Raw genomic sequence first — 13,749 nt, 5'->3', positions numbered from 1 at the left:
AGGTATTTTTTCTAATGAAATAATATATCAGTACTCAGTGCTTAAATGTCTAAAGACAATGTGAAATACTATTGTAGTAACGTGGCAGTCTACTTTCATATTTTTATAACATTTAAAGAAATAATGCTACAGCTGTAATTCCATAATATTAAAATTTCATACTACTACTATTGCCTATTAGCATCGATATGTATATATTAAGATATAAGTGAACTTTTTAATAAAGAAACTTGAAGATCGCGAGCAGTGATAATCAAGAAGTTCATTGGTTCAAACCGGTGTAAAAAATACGCATCTGTATAATAAATCATAATAATATACTATTATAAAATCTTGTAGATTCGGTTTACACACAAAAACAACCAGAAAAATTGATCTGTATCGCTAATTATCCAGTTCTTAAAAAGGTAAATGGTCCTTCATAGATTTTTTGGTGTGTGCAATTGGTACAACTTAGTTCGTAGACAATAATTTATATACCATAGCCATCCAAGCGAATTTACTAAAGACGTATGTTACATAATATAATACGATATGGTTATTGGTTATTATTAATTTTTTTTAGCAACAAATAACTTGCAATATTTCCCTATTTACAATAATATAACAGGTATAAAAATATAATGTGTCGATAATCGTCAAAGATAAAAAGTAATAATAAATAAATACAGTTAACATAAATATAAACAATAATAATTTAAATAATTAATACTGTTAAAATTAACAGTAATAGAAAAAATTCATTAATAATTTATCGTAAATAAACGTAAAACCTAACTATTATTATCATATCTGCAGTTCAAAAGTGTCCCAAGTAAACCCAATTTACGGTACGCACTAGGCACCAGGGTCGCAGGACGGTGATAGTCCCTTTTCCTCGTTCGGTTTCGGCGGCGGCGGCGGCGGTAATGAAGTCAGTGCTAGTGGTGTCGACGGCTCGCTCATTTACAATGTTTCAAAAAATCGCGCGCATATTTATCCAGAAAATTGTATTATTTATTTATTATTCATAATTTATTAACTATACAGTTAACCACCCACTTTAAGTACTAATAGAGAATCTAAATTACCAATTAGAATATTGCAGTAGGGCAAACCTAAAACCTTCCTAAATTTTATACCTAAATTTGAAACTTTTGGGCACTATTATAGTCTATAACAAATGTATGATAAGTATTTTATCTTTTTTAATTCAATTTAGATCTTATATAGGCATAACTACGTCATAAGAGCGTCATTCCAAAAATAAAATATTTTATATTAAGGAAATTTTATTTGAATTTACATTCTCACATTAGTTACAATTAGGGTTGAATTACAGTATTTAAGTTTTAATAGTATTTTTTATATTATATCCAAGTAAAGCTTTGGAATTACAGGAAATGTATTTTAATTTTATGTAGCACATAGCTTTTTTTAAACTAATTCACCACTAGTTAATTTTTAATTTTTAATTGCAATTTTTATCATTAAAAGTAATTAAAATATGAATATAATTGTATAAAAATTCAATAAACAATTCATAGTGTTAGGTTTATAAGTGTATAATAATAACTATACTATCATAATATTTTATTTTTACACATTTTACACCAATATATTATTATAATAAGTGAATCAAACATACCTACCCATAATAATGTACCACAGCCCACAGTTAAGAGACCTCGCTACTGCCGTCAATTTTAGCTCAAAAGACCTCACGTTTCAACAAAATTAAAGTTAGTTTACGTTGTCCGATTTTTATTTTTAAAAACCCGAACTTGTCAGAAAATTGTCTATAGATCGTACTGAACCTTTATTACAAATTAAAACTTATATTATTGTAAGCTGTAATTGATTAAAAATTGCATAAATGTTGCCGCTCAAGTAATAGCCGTAGCGAGGCCGCTTAACGAAATTAATAATAATATCATTAGTGACCAAAATAAATGTACCTATTAAGAGACGCGCGGTATTACTGTTCTTTCATCACTGTACCCTATAGGTACTAAAGTTCGACAGACGACGGTTTCTTAGAATAAGTATTTACTATGTTGGGCAATGGGCATAATCAAGGACAAAAATTATAAATTAATAGATAAGGAATTTTTATATTTTATTTCTTATTTGAAAAATCCAAATTGTTAAAATTGTCAGGTGGTGCATTTACACCACCTGGCCCCCCTCCCACTGGGCGTGCCTGGTTATCCTGTGTCGATGTTGCATAACAAGTCGAGGGATATTTTGGGTTTTTTTGTCCGAGCGCAACGCAGCGAGCGAGTGGCAACCATTAAACTATATAATAACTGGAACGCTCACATCTAAGATCATATACTATGTATACGATATACTATGTAGCTACAGCGTATGATTTTGTCGCCGATATAGCGACGAGTCACTGAATTAGGTGATGGATGTGCGCAAGCGCAATGCGACTCCTCGCATAATTATCCATAGGTACAATATAGGTATCTGTGGATAAATATGCGAGAAGCCGCGTTGCGCATGCGTATATCGACCACCACATAATTCGGCGACTCGTCGCTGATATCGGCAACCTTTTTTTTGTATTGAATTAATACGCTGTAGTTCTTTTCATAGCATATGATCTAAGGCTCACATACAACGACCGTATGACTAATGTAAATTGTAAATAAAACCCGGTGAGTGTGTTAGAAAGAGATAACGCATACCTTAGGTATTTCTATCTCTGTCTTTGTTGATAATACGGCGTATCGTCGGTATTCACTTTTCAATGTTTACCGGCATATATTATCGACGACCGTCAATTTCAGCTTTTTGTGCTTTCTGCTTGACAATTGAATATTGTGTTTGGGTTATAATTTATATTCTGTAGGTACGATTAAACAATGGTTAATTTTTTTGCTGTGCTTTTAATTGCTCCAGTACAAGTGATGTCAAAAATGAATTAATATTTCATAAGTTTGTATTAATGTTAATATTGTAGTTGTTGATTATTTCATAATTTTATTTATTGAACCATTAATTTAAATTATAGGTAAGTACCTATAAAATTATATAAATAATTTAACTTTGTATTTTTTGTTGTCCCAGGTTTCCACTAAATAATAGTGAAAGGTTAAAAAATGGGTACATGCTGTCAGACGGATAAATTTCAAACCAAATTGCAGTTCATTTTAATGCAGTCCACATTTTACTGAAAATGATTGTAAGTGGGAAATTAGTTTTAAAAAATGTGCTGTGCCTAATATTTTTGAACTTCCCGATCATTTAATGCCAAAGGTGAAAGAAAGGCGAATTCTGCAACGATATGTGGAATTTCAAGTAAGAATTGTTTTTAATTTACTTAATATGCTAATAATTTATCACGTAATAATTATTTCTTATTGGATAATACATTAATAATAATTATTTAACAATATAAAACAATTTACATCCATATTATAAACTGTCTTTGAACATTTATTATTTTTTCTTCATAAATCATATTATATTACATTTTCACCATATAATTAATAATAATTAATAATTATACAATTATAGTACAATTATTATTATATAATGATTCTAGAGATGATTTAGACAAGTAATAAACACAAAATAATAATATTTAAAATTCCAAATTAAAAAAAAAATAACATATTCTTAAATTTATAAATAATATAATTTAGGTATATTCATTATTAACATATTTACTAAAATTTCTTTTCATAATATATTATATTATATTAGAACATTCCAAATTATTTTCATCCTTAATAAATCCTGTGAAATGGCTTTTATTGTTGCATTTGTTTCAAATGATTTCTTATATTATTTATTTACAATACAATTTTATTTTTATTCTAGTTGCATGTATGTTGTTCACAGCTATTTTATCATTAGTTTTATTTATTGAAATGATTTTAAGTGCCAAATACAAAGAGAATCTAGTGTTTTAAGAAATTAAATTTTTTTTTAGTATACCTTTATTATACTGTTATACTCATCTCTTTGTTTTGTGTGCTCAATGGTTTGTATTTTCCCTGTAATTTGGTTAAGAAATTGAATGTGTTCAGGGTTTTAATGGAGCAGACGAGACAAATGCAAAGAAAAGAAAACTAAAAAGCAAAAGGACTCTAGTGGTGAAACAATTGGCAAGGGAGAAAAATCTGATAAGTAAATAAAAATTGTGATATAACATAAATTTTATTTTATACTAAATTATGGTATGAATTTTAGTGAAGAAAAAGAAGAAGAGACAAAAAATAATGCTCTAAAAATTGAGGATGAAGGATATTGTATTCAGCTATTAGGACAATGGACTGTTGATAAAGAAGAAACATTTGATTCCTCTTTTGATTCAGGTTCTTAATTTGTACTTGTTGTAATAATTCAAAACCAAGTGTACTTATTATGAATGACTTAATAGATGAAGAAAGATATAAAATACTACATGTTGAGATAAAACCATTAAGCAATGGGACAGGCCCAATCAGTGCAAGTATTGATGAATTAAGAGCTACTGTTGAAAACATATCATTATTACCTTTAGGAGCACATACTTTAAAGGGAACCATAAAAAAAAATGTATCAAATTTTACTTAGAATTATAATTTTTAGAATCGACGAGGATCAGTTAATGATGATGGTACTATGAAACGTTCTAAATCTGTTTCTCAACAATTGAATACCGTGTAAGCAATAATTAAATTATATATTAATATTTATATTTGTAAACTACAAAAATACAATTATACATGTTTTAGAAAAATAAGTAATGATCTGATAGGACTAAATTTGTTTCAACACAGCGATCCCACTCCTAACCCAGTTCAGCAGAGTACTTCAACGAATAGTCCTACATTATCATTCACTAATAAATCCATTTCTCCGCCAAATGTTTTTCTTGTGGTTTCAAGATATGCGCAGGTAATGAAATATATTAGATATTTTATCTAATAAAATAATACAAAAAAAGTATATTGTAATACAATTTAAAACTGTTTAGATCTAGATGACTTGTTTTTCGATGTTGGAGATGCTCAACAATCCATTCCAAAACAGGGTCCTCCATCAGCCACTCTTCCGGTGTATTCTATTTCTATTCCTCATCCTTCTTCATGTCGTGAGGTAATTCATTTTGCCAGTCTTGCCATTAAATAATGTGTATAATTCTCCTAAAAACATATTTTACAGTAGGTTTGTTCATTATATTTGAATTAGTCTCACTAGACACTAGTAGTTTATTGGGTATACCAATTTTTTTTAGAGCTATCCACAGTTGCTTTCACTTGTTACTATCATATTATGTTTGTTTGAAGTCCAGAAACAGCATATGATGGAGATCTTTACTGTATTAGTATGCACGATTAAAAATATATAACTACAGTTTAATGTCTATGAGAAATTTTTCACATTTAAATATTTAAATATTTATAAAGCTACTATACTTAATAAATATTTTTAATACTCATTAAATGTATTTATTGTATAAAAATAATACATTTCTAATCGGTTAAAATAAATTTTTGGTTCACAGAACAATGGACCCCGTAATCAACTTAGTCCAGTAAGTATTGGCAGAACAGACAGTGTGTCAAGTCTTGATTTTCAATCTTCCGGGGTCTTAGGACCATCTATAGGTCCATCTCTATTAACTATTGGATCATGTAATTCCATTCCACTGACTGTTGCTTTTCATGAAATAATCTATGCATATTTCAAAGGATCAAATAAATCAAGGTATTATTTTAAATGTTTTGAAACATCAAAAACCCTCTATAATGTTTCATTAAAAAAAAAAAAAGGTTTAATAAAAAATGAAATCTTTTATCGCTATAAAGTTGTGTTATATCATACATATTGTGTTAGTAAACCAAGAATATCAGGTACTCAATACTGTTAATTATTTATTTAATAAGAACATTTTTACAGAAATATAGAATTGTAACCTAATATATTTAAAAATATTCTTTCTAAGTAAATAATTACAAAATTGAATAGGTGTCTTTTTTTTCTGTGTGGTTTTGCAACTGAGGTGTAAACCATGATAATATTACTTCTACCTCAGCTTCATCGTTTATTGTACAATAATTACCAGAAAATTATACAAAAACAAATACACATACGTCAAGGTGTTCTCTGCTGACTTATAGAACACTATATATGATTCTTCAGCCTCTTGCAGAATGTACAAAATTGAGTATCCAATATTTTTCATATGATATCACAACTGTATAATGCTAAAAGATTTTTTTACTTGTGACATCAGGGCATTATGGAGGGTTTTATTGTGATATCAATAATATATATTTTTTTTCCAAGTATTACAAGGCCACACATACCAATGTATAGAGGAGTGGCGTGGACATGGTTATGGAAGAAGGAGGAGGGGGGAACAAAGCCAAAAGAAAAAACCATATTATTATACATATTTATTTATTTTGATAGACCCCCCCCCCAAAAAAATGTTGTCAATGTCAAACAAATTATATAGACCACCTCTATGGCAATTTTTCAACAATTTTAAACTGATTATTTTTAAAAATAATGGCTGTAACACATTTGGGCACAAGGCAATATTTTTACATGGAAATTGAGAGAACAATTAGACACACTTTTATTTACAATTTTTTTCAGTCGTCATCAAAAATGAATACAATGTTTGGGTACATTGTGTTTTTAAAATAATACTATGTTTTTTAAGATGTGTCAATCACATTATTATTAAAATGTTATTTTAGGTGTCAAGTAAAAATATTTGGACATATGATGGTATCGTTTCCTGCAGGTATTGCAAATAATCCGAATCCAGCAAAATTAACGTTTCGATTGAAGAACACTGTACGGGTGGAAAATATTCATCCGAACAAACAATAAGTCTTAACGTAAACAAAAATTGTGACAATAAATATAAAAAATAAAAATGTTTTCAATATTTTTTTTATTTTTTTTCCAGTGATAATTTATTCACATCTACTGATTCAACTGTTTATGAGTTCAATATGCTTGCTCTAACTTCATGATTACGTAAACAATTTGGGCAAAATCCTGTTACATCTTACTTTAATGTTGATATTCTTAAATATCAAGTAAGTTATATTAATATCATGATAATTAATCGAACATTTTCTAATTTTTTATTGGATGTTTTAGGTAAAATTGGACAATACTGCAGCCGCTTCATGTCTGTTTCAATTAGTTTCATTTTACAAATGCAGCAATATCTTAAAATTGGCTACAAGTTTAATAGTTACTACATGAGTGTTCCTTCACCTTTACTGAAAGTTACTGTTTCTGCTAATTTGAATTCAGGTTTACGTAATATGCAGTCTAAGCCAATTGCCCAATGGTAATTTTAATCTACCACAATTTTGTTGAATCAATAATTTTATAGGTTGTTTTAAACATAGGGCATCAGATATGAAAACAGTAAATGGAGGTTTGCAGAACTCGCTCAATATTCTGAAAGTCAAGGTTCCTGTTCTCTAAAAGCAAGATTTGAGGTTGATGGCTTATGCCCAATATCAACTATAGTAACTGAATTCAACTGTGAGGGTATTACATTATCGGGACTAGAAATTGAGCTAACAAGTAGTGGTTATAGAGTATCATTAATCAAATGACGTTTCGTTGCTGGTAAATTTCCATTTTTAATTATTCTATTTATTTTTTTTTATATGCAGTTGAAGTTAAAATTTTGACAAAATTCAACAAAACATCGAACATTTTTCAGTTAGAAATTCATAAATGATTTACTTTTGAAAGCTAACATTATAAATATTGAAAGAAGACTCCTTACAAATTTATCTACCTTAATAAAAAATAAAATTTATTGAAATGCAACATTAATTTTTTATGAGTGTTTGAATTTAAATTTTTACGATATTTGACTTTTATAGGCAAATTAAAGAATTTTCATCAATCAATTTTTGACAATTTGTTGTAACTTAAAAACGAATAAACCAAGATACTTGAAATTTTTACTAAATGTGAAAACGACCATTATCCATACATAGTAATATTTTCAAACAATTTTGAAACTTTTTCAGCTATTAATAGCCGTGAGAAATGTAAGAAATTATTATATAGTTAGAAATTCATAAAAGTTTTCTTTTCAAACCTAAGATTAAAAATGTTAGTATAAGATTTTGCATATTTTTTCCTACCTTTAACAAACAAAAAAAAGTGTACTTTAACGGAACTTAATTTTTTTATGAGATTTTGAACTTTTGAATTTTTATTACAGCGGTAAATTATTAATCCATTTTTTATATTTTGTTGTTTTTTCAAAACGAATAACCGTAGACTCATTAAGAGGATGTCAGCGCACTATTTGTTTTCTGTCTTCTGACCCACGCGCAACATAGTCAAAATGCATTTACGCAGAATCATTTTTTCTATGTTTTTAAGTAATCTTAGAGTAATATAATCAAAGCCCGATTTTGAAAATTATAATTATAGAAGCTGGAATATGCATTTGAATAATGCACAATATTTGTTTTTTTTCAAACGTATTTTTCTACTACTATTTAAAATAAAATAAAAATTCATCAAAACAGTGCTTTCATAATAGTCATCGAAATCAATCACTGACTTGTGCATGCGTGTGCGTAAATATCTTTATCTGCGGGTGTTATAGCTCGCACACTAATATCGATTTACATACTCGCACACATGCACGTTCCGCGCGAGGCCGACACAACATGTGAATTGAATTGCCTAAATTTTACTCCTTAATAAATGACCGGCACCGACACCCTTAACTGGTATTATTAATATATTATTATTGTATGAGAAGATTACTATTTTTTTTAGATTTAATATATTGTATATATATATATTATATTATTTATTACATACACAAATATATCAAATAAATAAACTTATCCATATAAATATTTATTTTATTTATTATATTAGTATCACATAATACTTGAATTTATTAATTTATTATGATATAATGTAAATTGAATAATAAATGTATAGTTATTACTCCTTATTAGGTTTTTCCTTGAATAACGGTTGTGTACACTTATCCTCAACAAATGTTACAAATACTGATATTGATAAACTGGCTTTATTTATTTATTTTATATATATTTATAAATATGCTCTATTATAATATAATTATAGTGATATTTATTCAATAGTTATATATTTATTTCATCAATATAATTTATTATTAGATATTAAGGTTAAATTCAAATTAGGGATGGCATGGTTAATGGGAATAATAATATTATTCAACATTTTCTTTCATAATGAAATGAAACCTCTAAATTGAAGCATGTATTTTTACTTTTTCTAACTAGTGAATTGTATATAACCTTGGACCCCCACCCACCATGAATAAGTTACTGGTGCAAACTTTCCGCCGTGCTCTTTTTTCTCTGCTCGGACGTATCGAGCTTGAGCATATCCTACATTAGATAGGTACCGTAAAATGGGTTTACTTGGGACATTTATGCACTAGCATAGATCAGCTATAAACTAATGGACCGCGCTTTGAGAGAGAGTGGGTGAGAGGTCAGGTAAAAGAGAAAAGAGGACGTGGGGGAAATACAATATTAGATTCATACGTCTACGGTTACCCCATTTATGTTATTTCTCTTTTTTCTCTCTTCATTCTTTCTTCTTTCTTTCTCTTATATGATTCCCGTACATTGAGGGAAAGGCGGAGTGGAATGCGTTGTCCATTAGTTTATAGATCTATGAGCACTAGAGATGTTTTGATCACTTATATTACCGTATAATCACTCATTAATTTATTGTTACTGTTAGGACAATCGTCTTGCTATCCGGACGTGCTCACATTGTTAATACTTATTATTTAAATATAAATACATAAGTAGATTATAATGTGTTAAAACTTAGTGTACACACTACACTTGCTATTAGTTGAATGTAAATATGGGTTCCAACATTAGTTGCAGCAACTACTTGTGAATTATATACAATATTCCATTATTATTAATTATATGTAATTTTTGCTGTTATCATAAAATGTTGGAAAAAAATAGTTTTTATGGTAACATAAAAGTTAAACTATGTGGTATTATAAAGTAATTTAAACTGACTAAGTTGTGTTTTATTTTATTTTTAATCTAATTTCAAATGAAAAAAGTGACCAATTAATATTAAAAAGGAAAAAAAATAATTTCATTGTTAAATCTAAAATAAGTTGATAAACTGTGTGATAAAAATTAAAAATTTTAATGTTTTAAAACCTAATTTTTTAAAACAATACATCCGCCCAAGTTAAAATATGTGTAGTTTAACATGATTTTTTCAAACAATAGTTGTCCCAAGTTTGCAAAAATCGAGGTTAGCTTGGGACAAGCAAATTTTTTTTTTAAATAAATGGGAAGGGGGGAATCAACAAAAAAACAACATATGAGTCTTATAGTCTATCCCAAGACCAGAATTTTTGGTCCTTACCATTATTATCATATTTTTAAAACTTATCGATTCATCTGAGTTCAAAAGTGTCCCAAGTAAATTTTACGGTACGCACTAGGTATCAGGGTCGCAGGACGGTAGTAGTAGTCGCTTCTCCTTGTTCGGTTTCGTCGGCGATGCGGTCCGGACCCCTTGGACCTCCTAACCCATTGTTCTCAACCCTAGGGGTACGTGGCATGATCTCAAGGGGTACGCGAAAAAAAATTGAGTAATGGCGGAAAAAGTGAAATTTAATGTAACTGAAATAGTTTGCTATCAACGAAATATTTAATAATTGTGTACTGATTACAATGTAGAGTCTGTTATTTAATGTTATTAATGCGATAACATTTTATCGTATAATATAAACACTGTAGAAGTGTAGAATGTAGATAATTTAAGTAGATCAATATTGTAGATTATTTTTAGACAATTGTAGAGACTCGTTATATCGCTGTATTACAGATAAGCCATAATATAAGGTACCTTACACATGTACGGCTAATAATCGTCAACTATTCTGTTGTTATATGATATTTGTCAGTGGTACATGTACATATATTTTAACTATTAGTCAGTCACTTTATTTCGCGAATATTACATATATTATTTATATTCAAAATTGATATTTGGGGTACGTGAAATAGTGGTGAGTGGTAAAGGGGTACGTGAATGAAAAAACGTTGAGAATTACTGTCCTAACCTAACCGTTACTAGTGCAAACATCCCACCTTTTTTCCGCGTCGATCCATCGGAGGGTTGATCATATCCATCGGACGCACTCGGTACCAGGGTCGCAGGACGGTGGTAGTCGCTTCTCCTTGCTCGGTTTCATCGGCGATGCGGTCCGTACCCTTTGTACCCACCGTAAATACGTTACTGGGGAGTCTCATGACGAAATGAACGATCAAACGTATACGTTATTACTCGTAAACTAACGTTACTAACGTTATCTTTGCTCGTCTACGTTCATTATTTTGTATTCTTGAACAGCATACGAGTAACGTAGGTAAACGACCGATTCGTATACGAATAACTCAAACGTACGAAATATTAAAAATAAAATTAAAAAGTTGTACATTTGTTTTCACTTACCCGCATTAGCTATAATGTATTTATTACTGATAGTGGTACGCATACTTTTTTGTGAAATTGACTCAAAAAAAGGCAGAAAACCAAACTCTACAGACGGACAAAAAAAATGTTGATGGATTTTATAGTCTTTCATTCCGAGCTTGTGTCAGAGAAAAACACTATAAAATCACAGTAAAACAGCGTCGAAAACTATAGGAAAACATTGCAAATATGTTGAATAGCGAGGTTGGACAAAAAATCGTGGAACGGCTGGAGAAAGGTAAATATTTATAATATAAAAAAATATATAATTTTAATTTATTATTATTGGAGATTGGATTTAAAAGTACCTAATATAAATAATAAAAAAAGCACTTTAAATTTTAAACTACTGAGAAATTTTAATATTTACTTCTCAAATGCATCAACTGGATTCATTTCTCTATCAAAAAATCAGAGCATTTATACTCTCCCAAAAAAATGACGACTGACAGGAAAAAACGCATATCACTGTTAATTGTATTTTAACAATAATTATCGATTTGTACCGTAAATATAAAAAAAATAGTTGTGATAAATTGATAAATCAATAAAAATATAAAAGATCAAAAATAATGTTAACCCAATAACATAGAATTACTTTAAAATGCAAACCCTACTTACTAACCATAAATTGTATTGTTATACTTATACATATTACATATTATGTACCTATGTTTTAATCTGATATATATTTTTCAGACATGGTGTGATTTAAAAACTAATACGAAAGGGAAAGCTGGTATTAAAAGAAAAGAACAGAATAAGACAGTTGGAGAAAAAAATGTTTGATGTTTTGGGTCCTACTGTTGTGGAAAAATTTTATTTTATTTTCATTTTATAATTAAGATAGTGTTTAAAAGTATAGAGCATACCAAATTTGCATTCAGCAGAACGAATTGTGTGTTAATATTAGAGTGAATGGATCTATTATCTATTAATATTATATCTAAATTAGAACTTTTATTAGGAGCAATTCAAGAAAGAATTTTGGTAAAAGAAAAATACGCTTTCCCATACAGTGGAAGCATTGTGTTCCTTAGTTTCAAATTTTAATTAGTTCAGAAAAAACAAAACTGAAAGATAATTATTATAAATAAAAAAATACTGCTTTTGGAAAGACAGACTGTGGCCAAAGAAAATTATCATTTAATTTTTTAACTATAAAGACAATAGGTTGAAAACTTTTGTGTTTACTAATGCTTATTACATATTTAACATACTGGTGAATGTATATTATTTTAAATTATTAACTGCCTGGATTCTAAAACTAATAACAATTAACACAATATAACTATAAATGCTTTAGACTTCAATGTTGGTTTGTTGTAACAATGTTAATTTTTTTATATATTAATAACAAAATTAAGATTGAAAAAAAAAGAATTTTCTATCAAGTAAAATATGATCTAATTAAAAGTTGTTGTACTTTTCGACCTACAGCAAGTTGAGGATTAACTGTAGGATTTAATTCAGGAACAAGGACACAATATATACCAAATCAATGTCTAGAGGAGCATCTGGTTCTCTCTCAAAAACGGGCAAGTTTGCATTGATACAGATAGTTTGAAAAATACATTAAGACAATATTATGATTTTTGAAGCTCGTTCGGGAATATAGAGCAAAACTCTGTGTTTTAATAAATGTCTAATAAAACAGGTTAATATTTTTAATATTTAACAATTCTAATACATTTTTTATTTTATTTTAATTTTGAATACCCAAATCTTATTTTTGAGATCACATTACATCTTTCAATGATCGACCGTATACTAGTCAACCACTTATTAAATGAAGAATCAGGTGTATCAGAATTCAGGAATAGGATCACTTAATGGTGTTAGGAGCCAAGATCTAAGTGGGTATCCTGAATGACTTAATAACAAGAATAATATGATTAAAAGATCCAAAATTATTTTCTGTCTACAAAATATTTAATAACTACAGTTATTATTTAAGATTTATACTTTGTAAACATAAAAATTATCATTCCTACCTAATCAAAAATATGAAGTATGTCAATTTTATTGTCATGCAAGTTTTTCATGTAAGTGGTTATCATACTTTGCCGCCATATAAATAACTCATCAGTGCTACCAGGATATTTAGCATTAACATTAATTATTCTTGCATCAGAGTCACAAATCTTTAGTCAATAACAGATCAATGATGTAATGTATTAAACTTTAAATAAACAATAGCTTTTTTTTTTTTGATCAATAGGTAATATTGAATATAATATAATATAA

The 13,749-nt window shown here is 28.4% G+C and overlaps 1 pseudogene; it reads left to right on the top strand.

Moving 5' to 3' along the window:
* Positions 1 to 3,274: 3,274 nt before the first annotated feature.
* On the top strand, positions 3,275 to 7,894 carry LOC132951712 (F-BAR domain only protein 2-like; annotated as a pseudogene).
* Positions 7,895 to 13,749: the final 5,855 nt, after the last annotated feature.

This window comes from Metopolophium dirhodum, chromosome 1 (assembly GCF_019925205.1).
Source record: "Metopolophium dirhodum isolate CAU chromosome 1, ASM1992520v1, whole genome shotgun sequence".
Taxonomy (NCBI): domain Eukaryota; kingdom Metazoa; phylum Arthropoda; class Insecta; order Hemiptera; family Aphididae; genus Metopolophium; species Metopolophium dirhodum.
The sequence above is the reverse complement of the archived record's forward strand: the minus strand, read 5'-3'. Positions and strand labels throughout refer to the sequence as shown.